Here is a 21,413-nt window from a genome sequence, read left to right on the forward strand (position 1 = left end):
AGTGACTGAGATTTAGACAAAAGATATAATTTAGTTATTTCAAGGCACTTCTATGTCAGTATATACTCCACAAGATGTAATATAATTTGTCTGCTACACTATTTGTGCAGCATGCTGTCTGGCACAACGTTCCCTCTAGACAGAAGGTGCTGACATATTAAAGAAGCAAGCAACAAGCGTTTGATCTTCTGTTTATATTGCTTTTCTCAGAAAAACAGGAAAGCCAATTCAACAGAGATTTGGTTGCCACTGTACAAACGTAGCTCCTGACCCGAGGGGTAAGTTTGAATTTCATAGCTTTACCATCTTGATAAATTTAAATACAGTGTGATCTTTAAATAGAAACATTTTCCAGAAAATACCTTTTCATATTTTGAGTTCAGATGCTTGTCAGTGATGTTATTTTATATCCAGAATAATGCACAGCATTTTAGCCTAGGACATTTGAGAATTTTTCAGAAAGGGAAAGAATGTAAGCATTTCCTTAATGGCTTCCTTTCCTATCATCAAGAAAATGCTGCTTGAAGTATCAGAGCTAAGAGAGCTCTTAATATCAAACTGGCTTACTATGGGAGTGTATATTTGAGTGTCATATATTGTGCCGAGAGTGAGGGAGAAAACTGAGTTTATATGCAACAAGCATCATGAAGTTCTATTTTCCTCTACCTTACCAGATGTTAACAAAATACTGTAGTGGATGAAAGCGTCATTAATCTCTTTTCTCCAGATTTAAATTCCTAGACTAGAAATGAAAGTACTAACTAAATTTATTTTCACAATGAGATGCAGTGTTTATAATGTCCTTGATATATTTTACTGACTTCAATATTAGCCTTATTTATGTGAAGTGAAAGAACAGGAAAAATGGAGACAAATAGAAAGAAAAATATTATTGGGTACTGAGTTTTTGCTTCAAAAAGAAGGGGAACTCATCTCTCTTCTAAGATGCAGGCTTTTGCAGTGAAGTGTTCATCAGTACCTGAACAAGTTAATGGAAAACTATCTTTGATATCTCTGATTGTTGCTGTGAGCAGAAGAGTGGCATGCGTTTGGCAAATCCACATAATTTGAAAATTAAAAGATGCTACTGAAAATCAAAGCTGAGGGCTCAGACAGCCGCAATTAGCATCATTTAACAATCTAGCCCCTCCATGCTAAGGCACAGTAAGTGTGCATGAACTGCTCTCAGATTGCTAAATGTTAAAGACCATGTGATTTAAATTACTGCCCAGTGACAAGGTTAAGCTGCTGCATTACCTATATGTGTATACAAAGCCACCTGAATTAATGAACAAAAGACTACTGCTCAACTAATGTATCATAACGTGACCACGCACTGGAGCCCCCCATGTTTCAGCTCTTTTTAACAGTTTGTCAATGTCTGCAACATTTAGCTTTTTTTCACCAATAGCTACAAAAGAAAACTGCCATACAAGCTTTCATAATTTGTTTTTCCATTGTGCCTTGTGACATCTCCTGTAATGGAGATAGTAAATTCTCAGCACCATTTCAGCCCCTTGCCTCTCTGAGAATCATAAAAGTCTGTGTATTCACATGAGAAGCCCATCATTTTCTCTCAGATCTGAAAAAACCCTTCAGATGAAAATGTCTTCTAATAATCTAGGTTGGATACAGATCATTGCAGTGATGAAGGGGGAGTCTGTAGTCAACTCTCTGTCGTTTCTCATAATAGAGGATATGATATTTGTATTTGAGTTAAAATGAAATTAGATTTCTTATTTCTTTTGCAGTTTACTACAGCAAGAATAAATTCTATTGTTCTGTGTAACTCTTTCTTAACCTCTTTCTACTTATTTCTTAATAGCTCAATATTTTTATTCCATTTCTGTTCCTCACTTCCCTGTTACTTTTATACTGATCCATGGGTAAAATGGAGTTTCAGAATACGATAGACTCTTCATTCTTCTATTTTAATATGGCAACTTCTTTGTAGAATTTCTTCAACATTATCTATCTATCTACAGCCATTATCTTTTGGCTACACTCAGCGATAACAGCAGAATTGTGTTGTTTTGAAGCAATGGAAAATCATATCCTAACCTTATTGACCATGTTTTTAGTAAAAGACTCTTAAACATATTAATACAAATTATTTTATAGTTTTATCAGATATGTATAGGTTTATATAGAAAATATGATAAATGACTGAGAATAAAAAAAACAGTATTCAGATGTCTGCTATATAAGAAGAAAAGGGTCCAAATGAACATGATGGAAAGAAAAATTGACAGAAGAGTTTTCTCTGCTAGGTAGGCTCATTGGGACCTCACAGTGTGGACAACTCTGCTAGCAGACCATTTCCTGCTAGAAGACCTTTTCCAAATAAGCTGATTTTTTGGCTCAGTGGTGTCACTAGCACTGGCTGTTTCAGCTGTGATAAATACAGATTCATTTCAACTAACATCTCAAGAGCCATTTTCAGATGGAAAGTTTTCGTGCTTTTCAGATAAATGTCTAGGTGCACATACTGCAAAAACAAAAGTGAGCCACCATCTTACTTCTGAGTGAAATCAGTTTTTTTTACCTGTGAAAGCACATTTAACTACCAGATGAAAGTTCTAAGGACGTGTTTGCAAAATGTAGTGAAAAGCTCTCTTCTGAATTGCACTGTTATTCCCTTTGATATGTTGAATAATAAAGCTAGTGCTCAGGCACAATTGAAAACTTACTGTAGAAAGTAAAACTGGAAAAGATTCATAACAATTAAATTAATCACAGACCTTCCTTGGAAAAACTGCTTATCACCAGTGGAATAGGATAGACCACACCTGGGCTTCAGGGCTTTTCTGTGCTACTGTTCCACAGCTAAAAATTTCCCATGGGGCTGAGTAAGTCACAAATTTGCATATGATAATGTAAGTTGCTTTGGGGATTTGAAAAGAAATTTGTAAAAAACAAAAACGCCGGAAATTTTAAGAATAATTAAACTTCATAGTTTTCAGTATGTAAAATCTGTGTAAAAACTCTTAAACTGTTCTGCAGATTAGAGGTCAAGGCATCACTCAGCCAAGACAAGGCTATTCAGCCTGTAATTTTGTCAAAAAGTAAAGTCAGTTTGGAATAGCAACATCTGGGATAGAGTTTTGCACATAATTACCTGATCTATTGGATGAATGATTAATTTTTATAAGAAAGAGACCACCTATTTCAACGGTTGATACCCACTTTCCATTGCTTCCTTTTAAAATGAGTAGATTAATATCTTCTTGGAAAATGGATAAGCTTAGTATATTTTGGTTTGCAAGTATAGCATTACAGAATTTGTACAGTTGTGTACATTTGTTTCTTTAACTTTTATCTATATGAAGAACAAACAATGACAAACCTGGTTGCTATTCAGTTGACTTTTCTGTTTAAAACGGATCAGTTTTTCCAGCAATTTTACCTGTAGTCCAAGATCTCAAAACTGAATGAACCTGGCACAACTTTTATGCTCCACCTCTATGGCTGATCTGTCTGTTCTCCCCTCCCCAACACATCACAGTCACTGTGCATGTATCAGGTGTATTCTTTACTGTTCCAAGGAGAGGCCAGAAGATGATTTAGCCTTGATCAGACGTTTGAGAGGTTTCAGGACTTCTAAAAATTATTCTACAGCTGCATTAGCTCCTTAAAAGTCTACCGTAAAACACAAAACCTCTCTGGATGTTCCAGAAATTGATGTCAAAAGTGGAAGACCCACTGACTCATACTTATGCTGTATTTGATACTTTAATTTTAATTAAAACAATTTAAAGAAGGTTTAACTTGAATAAAGAAGCATTTAGTAAAATATACTCTTTAAAAAATATTGCAAGACTCAAAAGAAGAATAGTATCTTCTAGGCAAGGTCAATATATTTTTTCTTTTTTATTTATTTTTTTTTAAAAAAATAATAACCTTACAGATAGCTTTCATTAACTTCTCTTACTTTGAATCATGCCCAGAATAAACAGCAAGAGATGAAAGCAAGCTAAACATTATAAGTAGTATATTCTTCAGCTATAATCCTTGATACACATGAATTCATTGCATTCATTAATTTTAAAATGCCCTATTTTAGGATGTTTTCTTAGGAATAAAAAATTGTGCATTTATAAGCAATTGAATACTGCTAGGGGAATTAACTTAGTTAATCTACAACTGCCTCCATGTAAAACATCTACTGCTGTGTACAAACAATAAACACTATGGGCTTTCTATTGTAGATGTCTACCCAATATATGAAAATGGAATCTTTACTGAGTTTTAAGATGGGATAAATAAAACGACATTAGGAAGCAATTTCAACTTCATATAATTTTTGCAAGTACCTTCACCTAAAATTCCTGCAAAGATTATAAAATTGCAATTGCTGTATGATTCCAAATTATTGGATAGCATTTTCTCTAATTGTGTCCACTCATTTTTGGGGTTTGAATTGAAGGGTCGCTTTGGTAGTAATTTAATTTCCACTTGAAAAGTATGTTTGCATGATTCATATGTAAATTTAAAGTTCTTAAGATCTTTAAAACACTTTCTATGGCTTGTGCAAGTTATTATCTTCCCGATGTACTTTAGCACTTCAACACTGTAACAAGTTTAGAAACAGTTCCTTACAAATAATGGAAATATCCTTTGCTTTCTACTACTTTTTAAGAACTCATAGCAGTACAATTTATTCCATTATGTGGAAATGCAGAATAGTGGGTAGTTTTCATGCACAGTGCATTCAACACAGTTGTTTGAGGGGGAACATGGACCAAGTTAGGGCTTCCTATGGCTATTTGGAAGGAATACATGCAGACCGGTTGCCACATGATGCAATCCAGGCTATGTACCCTCCTACCCAAGCTCCCTGAATACCTTTGCCAGTGAGTTTTGGGGAGTGAAGGATCTGGGCTCTACAAGGTGTGCAAGCTCAGTTCTCAAGGTCTTAGCCACAACCTTGCTTACTCGGACTAAAGGATTTATTAACTCTGGTGCTGCAGGAAGACTAGCTCAGGATTGTCACTGGGAGTCTGAATCAAAATTTCTTCCCTGTGTGCCCCAATGACTTATAAAGAAAATAAGTTTTAAAAGGGCTATCTCTGATACTGCACAGATGTCCCTCCTAAATATATGTTCTTTCTGTGTCAGCCAGTCTATTAAAAAATCTCCTCTCTTCTATTTTCCCCTAGCTATGTTAAAGAGATGCTTTACCCATGTAAGAGCGCTCTTTTTATACAATCACTTAGTAATGTATCAGCTAACAAAACTAAAAAAAATATGCCACAAAGTTCTTAATCTTAAGGTTAATAAGATGCTTTAGCATGCATTAAAATACCCCAGTGTACCATGGCTTGTCATTTTTCAGCATGACATTATTGGCTTTTGTTTGGGAGTTACCAGGAGAACAGAGAATTGACTTATCTCAGCAACTGTTATGAGTAATGTCTCATTTTCTGACCCATCAAAATTTGAGGAGGAAAGTATAAAAATTAGTTTCTTTGGGCAGTCAAAATCCTATTTTAAGGCAGGATATCATTATGTCTATGAACAATAGACATAATGATAAAACAATTAGAATGATAACGGGTAGAGGCAGCATCTCTGCTGAGATATACACTTCCTTGCCTCAGCTATGGGAGCACTGACAGCATGTGCAGGACAAGAAGAGTTGCATTTTTAATACCCAGAAAATGTTATGTCAACCAGGTCACAACTCTGCCTTTAATTAGATGAAATGCCTTCAATTGGAAGCCACCTGCATATAGGTTAGGATATAAGCAGTCTGCTCAGTTCCCAGCAGGTAATCTATTCTGTGAAAAGTACATTTCAGTTATAAAGAATACCCCCTACAATGCATCTATTGTGAAGTGTAGCTAATGTGTCATTCATATACAATCATAAACAGCTTTAAAAGCACATTGATTCTGTTTATTTTTATTTGGACTATGCTTGTGTATTTGAACATGTAGTTATTTCTTGAAATAACTGGGAAACAGCAATCAAGAGAAAGCGGTTGATTAGCAATTTAAAGCAAAGCAAAATGGAAACATTTTTCCTATACTGTCAAGATTTATTCTAAGTGCCTCCCGTTAAAACAGTATTGCTTACAGTAGCAGGCTGCAGTGATTCACTGCTATATTAATATGTATTGCTGAGTACAAGTGAAATCTATATTCAGTTACATAAGATTTCAGTGTTTTGTTGTTGATGGCCTTTTCTTTAAACATAAGCTTTTCATGGCACATGACATCACAGCCCATTAAAACATGAAAACTCTTGGACCAATGTCCCCAAGGTCAGTGGAATTCCACTAACTTGAAGCCAGAAAGAGGCTCAGGTGCTTAAGGTGTTCTGAGGACTCGGACCATAACATCTTCTCCTAGTGACTAATGACTTTCCAGATTGTCATTTATCATTTATGAGATTAAAAATGCTTAAACAACTCTCATGTATGTGATACATGTATATTTACAACCATGTGAGAGTGAACTAGAAAGAAAACATATAGAAACGTCATCTCCTACCATGCTCTGTCTTAAGAAATTTCTGGGTGGCCATTGCAAAGTCTAATATGTGTTTGCTGAATAAATGGCAATTTTTGGAAAAAAAAAAAAAATCTAAGAATTCTATATTCATTATACAGGCCCTTATAAATAGGAAAATACTTGAAAATCCTTTTATTTTTGTAATAAATTGGTTTTATTTTTGAGATTAATGGGTTTTCTTCAGATGCAGCCTCTGGTCAAGCTGTCTTCATATGGTTGCCAATCACCTCTCATGAGCTAGAAGACATTGAGCCAGTTTAAAATCTGGGTTGTCTTTTCCTAAAATCTGATACATACTGCAAAAAGTAACACTGAAGATGATTTAGAAAGCATCATTCTCAAATCGTAACAGCTAGCTGCACTCTGAGGATAGTGTGATATCTTCTATTTCATGAATGATATATGACATCAAGGCTTTTGTATGTTTCTTCATTAAATATTTTTCAGAGTAAACTGAAGATGTCTGAGTATATTGTTAGATAAATACCCTTTTACTATCCTTATTTTATGTTGATAAATGCCTTTAAAACTATTCCTTGGAAAGGATTTCATTTCTATACTAATTGTAGCCAGGTTTCTCTTTGGGGAGATTACCATAGATGGTCAAAGGATCTTCACATACAGCTGTTCTATCAGCTAGAATCTACATCCTTCATATGCTCATAAATATTTTCAGTTTTAAACATATAGACTGTTCCACTGTGCTTTCATGTGTGGAGCTGGCAGAATAGTTAAAACTTCACTGTGTGGAACTTATGTATGATCCTAATATGCTTTCTATCATCTGAAATTATAAGGTAGAATTATCTGTCCAGCATCATGGTAGATGATCCAAAAATAAGAGCCAAAAACATAAACTGTCAAGGAGCTAAATGTTGTACTGGTGTATACCACTAAATCTATCAAAGAAAAAAAACAAAAAAAGACAAAACCCCAAACTATCCCCTCAAAACCACCGGTGACATTATAAATACTTTGCCTGCATTTCATCTAAAGTAGAAATTAGTTGTAATATAAGTGAAGGTCACCAAACAAAATTGTGTCAAATACCCAAGTTCACATTTGCCAGGGTTAGGTGAGGTCAGAAACACACATTTCCCTCTTTGAAATGAATTAAATATTGATACAAACGATATCAGAACTTACTAGAACTAATCATCATGTTCTGAATCTGGTTTGTGCCAGGTCTTGTCCTTCTCAGTTTTATGAGAAGACATATAAATAACTGTTCATATTCTCTCTGATCAAAATGAAGCTGTGACAAAACTGGTAGTGTCTGAAACTGGCACTGAGATGTGATGCTGAGTAAATACCTGTAAAGCTATTTGTTGCTCTGCTATGCTCAGATTTTGTGTGCTGTAGACTATGAAGCAACTAGAGGAAGGTCATCTGGTCAGAGAGGTACCATTCAGGTTTTATGCTATAAATGTAAATGAGATATTGCATCTGAAAAGCTTAAAATAGAAAGTGACAAAAAAGATGATTCCACTGAAGTTGTTTATGTGTGTATTGCAGCAAAGAGGTATCAAACCTTACCCACACTTTCTCCATGCTAGAGGAGGGATCATCATTTTTGCTGACACATGCTGGTATTGGGATACCTACTAGTACAGATGTGAAAACCATTTTCTTAAGAAGATATATTTAAACTCAAGGAAAAGATGAAACCCTAGAAAAGGGTATGCAGATGGTTTCACTCAAGGGAATCTAATGTGGGCTCAGAGCATCTGTTCTGAGAAAACAACTGCTGAAGAGAATGGGATTATATGGGATTTGGCCTGCTGCCATGGGTGGCACACTGATTTGGGTTACTGCAAAACATAAATGTGATACATCTGAAACACTGGGGACACCTCTGGAACATACAGTCAGTGCAGCTTTCTGGAGAGATTTTGGAAAAAGCTCTTGAAAAATCAGGAATTCAGAGAGCTAATGTCTCCGTGATTTGTTTTTTTTTGTTTTGTTTTGGTTTGTTTTGTAACTTTGATAAAGTTTTCAGCCTGGGTTTAGTCCATATTTTAAAGGAACTGACTAGTTTGCTTTAGTTCATGACTTTGTTTGTCCATAGGGCTGATTTCAGGCAACGCCGAGTTTAATAATTTGTTCTGTCTCCCCTGGACACATGAGGCTCTAGGGTTAGGAAGCCAACATCCTTTCAAGAAATTGGTCAGTTGAGCTCGAAATGGGGATTTTCAGGCCATATCTACATTTATTAGAAGACAAATGTAGTAGGACAAGATCTAGACAGTGAAAAAAAATTTCATTGGATGCCTTTGCTTATGTGGCAGTGGGGTAAGATGGGGTGGGAGAAAGTGTTCCCCTGGCTATTCTGGCCATGTGAACTGAGTGCCCCCCGGGCAACATTAGGTGAGTTCCTGGAGTGTATCTTTGGCTTGTTTTAATCTGAAAAGAATACAATTTGTGTGCTCTGCAAAGGAAACCAAAATATGGTAAGCAGGGGCACACAGCAGGTCTGCTTCAAAAATTAATTCCTGATCTGAGCTAAAACATTCATGCAGATGCATCTTCAGACTCAGAGCACGGAACTGGCATTCAGTATCAGGGAGGTGATGCATCTCATAGCAATCAGAACTACTTTCTTCTCATCCCCAAATCATATTATTGTCATCTCTGTCACACTGGACAAGGCATCTGGAGGAGAGGAAAAAGAGCTGTGACCTATTTACAGTATTTCTGTTGATGCCCCAAATACAATGGACCATAGCTCAATTAACCTGGTTTAAAGTTTCCAGGTGAAAAGACAGGAAATGCTTTGCTTTTTCAGTTCTCCATCTTAAGTACTTTCAACTACTGTAGGTATTTGATGACTGCAAGTCAGAACATCTAAAATTTAGGACCCTTTTAGTCAATGTTCCCCATTTAGTCACTGTAAACATGCAGAAATCTCCAAGAGTAACTCAGATTTCTTAAACTGGACACCTAATGAGTAATCTTTGTATTCTTTTGAATGTTAATACATAAAGCCTAAGTTGTGATAATAACATAAATGTAAAGAATGAATTTTTAACCCTCTTTTCCATATACAGACAGGCTTCTGACTGCTAACAATGCTGCCAACAGGTATAAGGGCAAAACTCAAAATTTTGAAGAAAGTAAATGGGAACAAGAAATTATCATGGATCTCCTGATTTTAAACTGAACAAGAGGTATAAAGCCAGATTCTTTTTTTACAGTGTACCTGTTCACTCTGTTCCTTTTCTCAGCTGTGTGGGCACATTATTATCCTCTTTTGTGTTGGTACCAAGTTTATATATAGGCCCTCCATTAAATTCTGCCACATCCTCTACTCTTTTTTTCAGCCCCACCAAATTACTCATTGCTGCGAAGATCAGTTCTAAGGGAAATATATAAAGTACCAGGAGGACAAATGCCCTACCAGAATGTACCACTTCTAAAGTATGTGAAATTTTGTTCCTAAGCAATTTGGCAGTCCTTATTTTCCACCTCAGTGATCACCTTTAATTGTTTCTCCTATTTATCTATTCTTTGATGGGGTTTTTTCCCCTCCTCCTCCTCTTTTTCGCCTTCAACTCCTTCAGCTTGTGGCAATAGTACAGAATGCTGATGACCAAGACTCGTCTTCAGGCAGGTAATTGTTTTGGGCACCAAACACTGACTGCACTTCTAAGGCAAATTTTCAGGCTGAGCAAACCTTAAAAGTTCAGTAAGAGCATATGATATGCACTCATTGCAGGTGCATCCACCATCAGCTTATTTTTATACCAAAAACTGTTCAGATAAGAATTTGCTGCAGCACAAATTGTGCCAAAATGATATCCTGTATTCTTTCTCTATTTTACCTAGTATTTTGGCCATATCAGCTGCACGTTACAGTAATAAAACAGGCTTTAATGTACATGTGGAATGGTACAGTGGTGATATGCAATACTGAACAAAGAGGTCTATTACTACCATATAATGTGAATCTTTGCATAACTAGTCACAGGGCAAAATTCTCAGCTGGAGTACATGCATATAACTTCTGGAAGATCAAGGGAACTTATGCTAGTGGGAGTTCAGACTTAACATTACATATGAAGAAGAATAACTCTTAGTTGGCATTTGCTTTTATGAAAAAAACACATGCAAGGGTAAATTTTTGAAGAGGTTGGATCTTGTAATCCTTTTTGCATTTGAAGTATGATTTAGGTGAACAGCTGATTATTCAAATCTCTAACTACTGGCTTCTTTCTTGCAATCAAGTATTTAGAATTGTTAGCCTGGATTCATACTTGCAGCTCAAGTGTGGGTGTAAACTGAACTCACAATGGACAAGCTCTGGTATGAAAACATAATCCTAAGTGTGAATGTGCCTGTCCTTGCTTAGGGACTAGCAATAACATTCTATGTTGATTTTCAATTTCATTATTCAAGAATCACACTGACAAAAATTTGGTTGTCTTGTAGGTCCTAAGTTAGTCTATTCTCATTATGGTGGGAACATTTGACTAGGTTCGTGGGGGAAAAGTAAAAAGGAATTTTCTGTACGCCTTTGCAGAAACACACACAGTCTCTCATCACTGGTAATTTTCCATTTTCTAAAATCTTATTACTTTGTGTTCACTCCCACAACATGAAAGTTGCTTTATATCAATCATTTCACTTTTTGTTTCACAAGCAAAAACATCATTTTGCTTTAGTAATGTGTTACAATGGAAAGTCAATAGGAAGGAAGAAGATTGCCAATATGATAAAGTGAGCACTGAGGCAAAGTTGACAGAGGTGATCTGTATTTTGTTTTCAACCTGCCTGCACTAAGAATGAGGCACACAACGATTTGGAATGGAATCTGCACCCAACAGAGTCTTCTAGCCGTAAGATCTTGCAGGTTTGTTGGTTAGGCTATCATAGCCCATAAATCATTATTACTCTTTTTTCTTCACCATCTTTCTAAAGAGTTCAGGGGAATGCATTTCAATTGTAGGTACCGTCCAACTTGAGATATTCTATGATTCTATGAACAGGTACTGTTCGGAACCTGAAGGTTTCCCTAGCTGTTTGTAGTTAAGGAAAGACTGATGACAGTGTATATATTAAAACTAATTTTATAGTCAGATCCATGTAGTGTTGGGGGCTCTGGAAGTGTATTTCAGGACTTAGAGATTGTGCCAGATAAGAACATTTTTTTAATATATAAATGTGGAATTCTGATATAATACATTTATTTTTCTTCATCCTTATGAAATGAAATTACATTTTTGTTTAAGGAGGATCTAAAAGAGAAGACTGGTTACTTTTAATGTTCAATGCCATAACTGATTTTCCCAGATTGGCAGGCTGTAGTAGCACTACTCTTGACAAGGATGTTCTTATTGGGTAATGTTAATAGTGGGCATGGAAAAAAAGTATAGTCTTTAAATCATGGGGAAATGCAGATCCACGTATGCTACTTGCTACTCCTCTTAGCTACAGACTACTAACCAGGTACAGCCATGAGCTGAGGAGGGCAGTATTCTCCAAGTAGGAGGAAAGAAATGCACAAAATGTTCTAGAGATGTGAACAGGAAAGTTCAGCGTGGAAGTCTGCTTGCTGAAGGAATAGATGTACCTTTTTCTTTTTGGATGTAGTCAAGTGAGATATGCTCACAATAAGCTGAATCTAAACTTAGATAAATATACCACCTGGAAATTTGTTCTGTATTTTATGATTAGAAACCCAAGAAGTGTTGAAAAGAACAGCTTGCTGAGACAGAAAAAAAAAAAAACAACCATTACATTAGAGGAAAACACCAGAGCAGTGTTCACCATTCAGTGTTTTTCTTTCTTCCTCATGACTTTATGTTCTAATATGCTCCATCAATAAATATATCTCAGAATTGCATCGACACTGTGTCTGACACTTCTCACTTGAAAAGTATCAGGAAAGTGTTTCTTTCCATCTAGTGGTGAGTATGCAGGGGTGTTTTCTACTCAGAAGAAAGTATGATGTTGCCAGCTTCTGAAGGGGGATGAAATACCTGCCTGGAACTGCAGAAATTGCAAGAGCCCCATCTAATTGCATTATGTTAACTACTGTAGTAGATCATTATGAAATAAGTCAAATTTAGCTAAGTGTGTAACTAACTTACAGATCTGATTCTTCCATTGGTCTCATCTTATGGGTAGAAACTATTTTAATTTTTTTTTTTCATTCTGCAGCTTTGTATACCAGAAATCTGCAGTGTGACCTGGTAGTGAAAGCTGGAAGCAGATCTCTCTCCCAGCTGCCATCTTCTATGAGATCTTACAGTACTAATCAGATATGGCCACTGTCTTGTACCGGATAAACCCTTCCAGAGTCTGGTACTGCCCTTGAGATGTCTGACCTATAAGCAAGTGGGATCCCAGTGCCTGACTGCATTTATTTGTTGCTGTTCATAGTCATGTTCCCTTGCCTTCTTTCAAACTATGTGTTCACATTGCTCCTTGTGTTCCTTCAGGCCACAAAAGGTCTTTTCCTTAGGCATAATTCAGTCAGGTACCCCATTTTCCTGCAGAAGCAGACAATAACACATTTCTCTCACTCCTTTGCCATACCACACCATCTCCCAGGATCCTCTTATAGTCCTTTTATGGATTAATAAGAATCTTTTGGCCATTTGCTGGCTATGGCTTCAGCTTTTATCATGTGGCTTCATTTTGTCCTTTTCTGGATTCTTAATAGGAATATGGATTCTATGTATTTTACTAATTTTAATCACAAGTGGAATTATACTGTGCTTGAACCTGATATTTTTACATGAGCTTTCTTAGTTATCTAAATACATCCACTAAATACAGATGAGGCTAAGACTGACATTTATCTCTTCAGATTTGTCCAGACTATTCACCTAGAGTAGCACACAATCTCAAGTTCAAGCATTGCTCCAGTTCTGGCAGTTATGTTGTGGTAGCCAAGTGCAATAGATGGCTGATGTATACTGCTTCACATGGGATTTTTATGTCTCTATAGCTGCTTCCAACTATTGTGCTGTTGATGCTGCTTTAGTACAATGTGCTTTAGTGTGCACTGTGCCTCTTTTGCTTTTTTTTTTTATTTCATAATTAATACAATAAAATATTTTCTTCAATGCAAGCTTTCAGGCTGAACTTTTTGGTGGAATACTGACTGTGAAGAGTCTGAGGAGTGTGGCAGTTGATTTCTGTTATCTTTCAACACTGCCCAAATCACTCATCTTAGTTCAACAAGGAAACCGACTGTTTTGTTGGATAGGCTTGGGCACTTCATACATGGAATAACAGTGGTTTAATCTTCTGCATCTTTGGCAACACCTTCAAAGGCAGCAGACCTTAGGTAAGGCTGTACTGTCACAGAATAGCTACAGACAGTCTTCTGGCTAAGCTGTCATCACAGTTCTTTTGCTCAGATCCTCTACAACCTTGTAGTCTATGGCATGCAGATTACCTCTGCTTGGGAAGCAAATGTCTTTTGCTTTCCTGGAAGCCAAAATCAAAATCCCTCGGCAGCCTTTCTTTTAGTGCTGTATGACCAACATTAAACACTGTTTGCCTCTGAAGGGGTACTCAGTATTGCAAGAAATGCTGGATATGGCTTTTTGCCTCAAATCCGTAATACACTCATTTTCTGTCTAGATATAAATGACAGCAGAATGAGTATCACTCAAATACAGTATTTGTTTTAGCATTACATCGTTTCTTGCTTCACATAGGAAGTGTACACAGCCAATGTCAAGTTATGTTTTCTACATTGTTGTACTTTTGGTTTGTTGGGAAACAAGAAGACCAATCATGAAAAGACTGAAACAGAGTTTTCAGGTACAAGACAACAGTGGCTTTTATGGAGAAGTTTGACATGTAGATTTCAAACAAGTATTTGGGCCAAGTTGGAGACCTCTTCCAAAAAGCAGCTGTCCTTTGACTGCACATAGCTGATTTCAAGAAGATACTGACACATTAATGACTTTGAGCACTTTTTTATATGCACACCTTTAGATCAAGTGATATCCAGGCTACTGTCTAAAAATATATGTACCTGCTGACAATAATATTTTTTCTTTATTTTCTGCATACTGCTTGTAGTCCACAGACCACAGCTTGATTACCAAAAGGGCTAGGTTTTTTTTCAATTGTGAGCTGATTTTCCAAAACTTCTGGCCCCCATAAGAAGACAACCATAACATTCCTGTAAATGCTACTACCATAAAGGGCAAAATACTGTTCATTTGCCAATTCACAGTACAAATACCCAAGTACCCAGAATTACTCTTATAATCTGATAGCAGAGCAAGGCAATCTAGCTGCAGGCATGTTGCAATACAGCTGCCATAAGCAGGGCTGTTAGTTACATCTAAACTTGAAGGCAAAGTAGCATTTTCAAATTCCTGAGTGCATGTGCATTCCTAGTTACACCCCAACTCTCTTTTGGCATGCACAGGTATGAACCTGCCCCCTTTAAGCCTTGGCTTGTCTGAAGAGAAGAATCTACACATGCAGATGGCATGCAGTTTGTCATGGTCTTTAAGATGTCCTTGATTTTTGTGAAGACGTGATCTCATGGTCTACCATTGACTGGGACTCACAGAGCCATTTAAATACCTCCTTAACATTTGAGGATAAAATCTGATCCATGTATAGGACAAATATGTGAAACTGGGGCTGACTGGGTCAAACCCAGGCATCTAGCACATCTACCTATGAGACCAAAAAAGTAATAACATTTCAAAATCATATTCAGAAATTATTCTCTTCCCTAATGTACTAATGAGGGAATGAAAAACAAGATATCTCACTGGAGACAGACAAAGCATATATAATAGCATGAGCTGGTCTTTGCCTGAAAAAATATAACACTTATTCTCTATAGCAATTGGAGTTACTCAATTTTTGTAACAAAGCATTGGTTATAATAGATGATTGAAATTCAGATTATTGGTATGAAAGAATATTTCACTGAATATTATTCAAGGTGAAGTTTTCTAGGGAGAATATTTTCTAAGAAGAAGCAGTGAGAATACCTCCCTTTTGTTATTCTGCTTGGGGTTTTTATCCTTTATAATATATTTAACCCATCTTTTACTGCTGAAGAAGAGCAAAAATGCCTTCAGGAGTTTAATATAAATTGTCAGATGAATGCCCAGTTGAGCTACAAACTTTATGAGTCTGAAATTTCCAGTTGGTTTTATAGTACATAGATTTCTTTAAGTCTCCCTCATGATTTTTTTCAGATAGTATGATAAACTTTGGTGTGCAATGTTTTTTTTTTTTGTTGTTTGGTTGGGTTTTTTCCTCACTTGAGCAGTCATCCAGAAATAAAAGCCTTCTGCAGAAATAATCAAAATATTCAGTTGATCATGTTCAGAAAGAGCCTCATTCTTCTATGCAGTTATGCAATTATGGAGCATCTTGAATGATTGTCACTTAAAAGGGTTGTAACTTTCCTGGTTTATTAGGAACAGCTGGCAGATACATCAGAGGCATCAATGGAATTATTACTTTGAAGCAGATGTTAAACAGAATGGGGCAATAACAGCTGTTGCAATTAGAGGCATTGTGGGCACATTTCTGCACATCTTTGGCTCAACATGACAATGATCCAACCAAAGACCAGTTAGTAACACATTATTTTTTCCAAATATTGAAAAAATTTAATTGCACATAACCAGTGCTAAGAATGTGATTTTTCTTATAGCTTATGTAATTTCTGAGGTAGCTTAGACAAAAGAAAAAGCTGAATGAATCTTGAGTGCCAGCTGGTATTTTTTTCACTTTAGGTTCTGATGAAATGTCACCCATAAAAATGATTCCTAAGTATTTATACCACCCTATCGCTGAGTGTTATTGGGTGAGGATAGAAGAGGCTTGCTTAGGTAGAACAGCAGGTTGACTCAGCTGCTTGGAAGGGGAAGGTAGAGGGAAGATAGAGTCATAGAATGCCTGGCTGCATGGATCTCCTGGGAAAATGTTTTCCTCAAAGTTTGCATCTAAATCCCAGAGTGGACATGCCGTTACATGATATTCTCCAACTACTTCATACAAATCTACTATACCTTCCTGCAGCATCAGGACAAATATTTCCTCTATTCGGCAACATTTTAAATTCACGGAGTCTTGTTACTGAGTCACAGTTAGAAAATGAAGGTGGATGTGAAGTTTTGCTCTCCAGAAACCCTGCAATCTCTTGTGTAGTGGAGATACTGAAAAACAGCTAGTGTCTCACTGGCCAGCATAGAATCAGAAAATGACAACACGTTTTTAGCCTCAAACCAAACACGTTATGGAAGTCCTGACTGACAAAAAGACCAGGGGGAGGACATGAAAGAGGCAGAAATTAGGAAAACCTGATTCATAATTTCACAGCTGTGTGTCCTTTTCCCCTAAGGACTTAGGAGCCATTCACTAGCTGTAGCTGAGATTTCAGTTCACATGTGCTCCAGACTCCCCTCAACTGACTGTATTTCAGACAGCTGCAGTTCGCAGATATTTCACTTAACTTTCGATGGCTCTATCAGTCTATGTGAGGTGAAAAAAGAGTTTAGGTGCTGAGGGAGGGGTTAGGACAATTTGACTATACCCAGAGGCATTCTCCTTGAACTGAACACCCTCATAGAGAATAGTTACATGAGAGAAACAACAGTATGTAAGAGACTACTGGTTGCCAAGACAAACTACACTTATCCCTCACTGGCTGTGAAGCCAAAAGCCCATCATTCCAAGTCAAGCTCTGTGACTGCCAGATTTTCTTTTCTTACTTTTTTTTAATTTATTCTTGGCTTGGCCTCTGAATCGAGTCTCTGGGAGGAAGTAGGCTATGGGATAGAGGGGAAAGAAAGAAGATGGAGGTCAAAACACAAATTTCTCTTTTTAATTTAAGTTTTTTGTCTCATAGACATACTAGTGATGAGTGATACAGAAAAGGTTGAAGCACTGGACAACTTTCTTGCCTCCATCTATGGAAACAAAGCTTGCTCTCAAATCTCTCAGGCACCAGCAAGCTGCGGGAAGAAGGGCAACCAGAAGTTGTGAAGCAACAGGTGAGGGAACATTTATAAGATTGAATATAATCTAATCCACAGAGACCAAAAGAGTCAGCAGATGTTGCTTTAAGTGCTGTGGTGATAGCAAGGCAACTAGTATCTGTGGGAAAATCCATGGGGTTACTGGGGAAGGTCGCTGACACTCATCTTTAAGAAAGAAAAGGAGGACACAGGGAATTATAGGTTGGACAGCCTCCGTTCAGTCCCTAGAAAGATTGTAAAGTCCTTTCTCTGGAAACACATTCACAGGCACATAAGGAAAAGAAGGTTATGGGGAATGACCCGTAAATCTCTACAGAGAGCATATCATGGCTGACCAAACTGATGTGGTCAGTGGACGTTCTACATATTTTCTCTGCCACACACTTCAAAGATCTGCAAAACGTAGGTTTTGGTGAAAAAGTGGAAGCTAATGTCAGTGTTGTGCAGTTGCACACCTCTTCCCCAAACCCCAGAAACACTCCCTAGTCTTTGGCTGATGTCTCCATTCAGATCAAGCTCTCCCTACACTTGTGCCTGAGGGCTGACGTGACTGTTTCAGACAGCTGTGGTTTGGAGATAGTAGACTTAGCCACATAAATTGCTATATTAGTCTACCTGATGCCAAGCAAGGTGTAAACGGTGAAGGGGGAATTAGTGTGCAACTCTGCAAGCCTGAAGGCATTCTGCCTTTGTTGGACAGACAATGTCTCTACAGGAAAAGAAAATGGTATATACAGAACATAAGAGGTTGGCAGTAGGCCAGAAACTTTCTGTTGCCTTGATTTTGATACTGAACCTCACTGACCCATGATTTTCCAGATGTTTTGTTATTCCTCGGTCTCGCCAGATAATGATAAAATCCACTCCTTTTTTAAAAAGTTAGAACTTATTTTTTAAAATACATATATATAATCCCTGAATCCTTAATCTTCCAGAAGTATTAGAGTGGATTCCCACCCGTCCAGTGAGGTTTACACAGAGGTCAGCCTAAGATACTGTGCAGATTTCTTGGGGGTTGAAAGGAGTGGAGCAGTGTCAAACAAACCATTTCAAGTAGAAAATCAATTTTAATGGTCTATTTATAATGAAAGAAGTGAACTGACGGAAATGTTAAATCAAAAACTTGTTTCTGATCTATTGAGCAGGAATAGATGTCATTTTTGTTTATTTTTTGTTACTGTTAGAGGAAGACATAATGAAATGAAGATAATAAGATGAAAAAGAGATAATGGGACAAAAAAGTCAACTTCCATTTTCTTCTTCCTCAGGTAATCTTGTACTCAGCTCTAGTACTTGATATTTACTGAAGATATGCATTTGCTACAGACACATTTATTGGTTTTTTTCATTACCTGGACATGAGAGAGAGGAAAAAAAGGATCCTATGTTTAGTCTGTAATTCATACTGTGATCATGCCTGTAAGCCTTGGTGAAAATCAGGGCGCTTTTGTTTTTTTTTAAATGTGAAATGTTGTTAGTTTAACCAACTATTTAAACATTTTTTTTTTACTCCATGAGTAAAATTCCTTGACTTTGCTATCATTGCATCTACAAATAACTCATGGGCTCTAGATAAAGTATTTTATACTTTCTTGTCTCCCCTGGATGTTTTTCACCCTCCCTGCACCTTGTAAGCTGAGTGCCAGCTATCAGGGAGTCATCATTTGGTTGCTGTGTGAGGACCGTCAAGTGCTGGTCCCTGACAGTGCTCTGGGACTAATAGCCTCAGCTACTGGGCTGCACTGGAGAGGCAACTGGGACACATCTCTGCCGTTGTCTTAATGGTGGCTGTTTTCATGAATCTCATGAGAAAAAAACCAAACAGGGAGTATGATTTTTAAGACTTTGGCATGAGACAAGAGCTTCTTTCAAGTGAAAGCTGATGACCCTGCATCCTTCTGGTAACCTTTCAGCATTACCAGACAGTGTGACAATGCTGCAATATATTCCTGTATCTACCATATCCCCTCATTTGATTTAGGCATGTTTAAGATGGCACATGCGGGGTAGAATTACCCAAGGACTACATGTTCTGTTATCTGCTGGTCATATCAGCAGTTGTTAATGATGTTATGCAATCTTCCTAAGTACAAATAAACTGCTGCCATTTCACAAACTTGTTACTGTTATTGCCAACATTAAATTATTTCCATAGTTCACATAATTTATGACTTGCAAACCACAAATGACCAGTAAAAAGGTCGTGTCTGCCACAGACCATCATATATTAGAGAGTACAGGTAGTTTTAGGAAAAGGAATCCCCAGTTCAACTGCCATCTGACTCCGAAAATCAGCCTGTTCATCCATCACTAGTAACTTCTGCTCACAGGCTGCCTTGAAACACTTCTCTATAGGCAATGAACTGCACAGTGGGATAGATACCACCTAAAGGAAAAATTAACCTATGAATCCACAATCTTATATGCATTTCTACAACATGAATAAGAAACACTGTTTCACCAAAAGCCACTTTCTGTTCTTGCTTTCCTTTATAAGATACATGTGAAGATAGTTTCCGATCTTCATTTCAAGTGAACTGTATGTTCATGAACTGTTTCTAACCTAAGAGAAAGAGGGCCTGTCTTTCCAATTCAAGTTTCACATACTACACTTTCAGCAGCCTGCAGTTCCTAGAGAAATAGCCTTCATATATGAGAGGGTACATTTTCTTTAATACATTTTTCTTACCTCTAAACTATAGTCTTTTTACTGGGAATACAGAGGAATGCCAATTACTGACAACTGCAGTACTGTCTTTTGCTATGCTAGCAAATCTCCAATAGTAAATCTGTCCAGAGAATGGATATGCTTTGTTTTCGTATGTACATTCCTCATTGAAAGTGCGGTTTTAAGTAGACATTTATTCTTGTGGATATCTTTGCTTTCATTGCAATCTTTGTTATTAGACCCCAGAAATGAGGTCCTTCCTGCATTGTTGTGCTGCACATTAACTTATTATTTAGAATGTATCAGATGTAATTGGTGATAAAAATTGGTGATACCATGAGTACATTTTCAGGATAACAAATGTAAATAAATTAGAAAACGAGACAAATTGTGTCCCTTGTCAAGATCACAGTGATTACAGGAATGGGAAATAATGTGCAGCCAGCTTTGCAGATGTCACAAGATTTTCTAACTTTTTTTTAATGTTCTTAAAAAGTTATTATCAACTGATGCTGGAGTTACAAAAAAAAATTTATCAGCTCAGCTGCCTTTTTATCAAATATCACAGTTATCCATGTGTGTTCATCAGTACTTTCCCAGAAAATAATTAAATGTTCCAAATTATATATAGTCATGTGCTTAAAAAATAATCTTACAGAGATCTCTCTAGAGAGAAAGATCATTTCCAACCTTTTTAATTCAACCTCTGACTTAAGTATTATTACAACATGGAAATTTGTACTGTCTGCTCCAAGGGGCAAACTTGTGTCCTTTTTCTGACTTCTATACCTAAGTCTTACGGTGATCTGCCTTCCACTCCTACTCCCACATAAACCTGTAGCACTGTGCAGAACCCATGACAAATTTCCCCAACGGCAGGAGAAGAAAGTCAGTGTAAACCTTAGACTTTGGAAATGCCTTCTTGGTATAAAGCCCTGTAGTTATGTAACGAGGAAGACGTATTTAAAAGTAAGTCACTTGCTCTCAAGACTTATCCAAAGATTATGCAGGTGGTTAATTATTAAGCACTATGACTGCTCCCACTGAAGTCAGCAGGGTTATTCATAATGAAGAAATTCAATACTGTTCATAATTCTTCAGGATAAGAGTTATACTAAAATGATTGTGGGGAAATGTAACTTTGGGTCCAACTATATTTATTCAAATGTCCATCTTAAAATATCGCTGTAGTTTAAACAGGTTAATATTTCCTTAAAATGTAAGTTTGACTCCGAGTTTCCTCATTTATAACAC

This window comes from Falco punctatus (assembly GCF_963210335.1).
Source record: "Falco punctatus genome assembly, chromosome: 4".
Taxonomy (NCBI): domain Eukaryota; kingdom Metazoa; phylum Chordata; class Aves; order Falconiformes; family Falconidae; genus Falco; species Falco punctatus.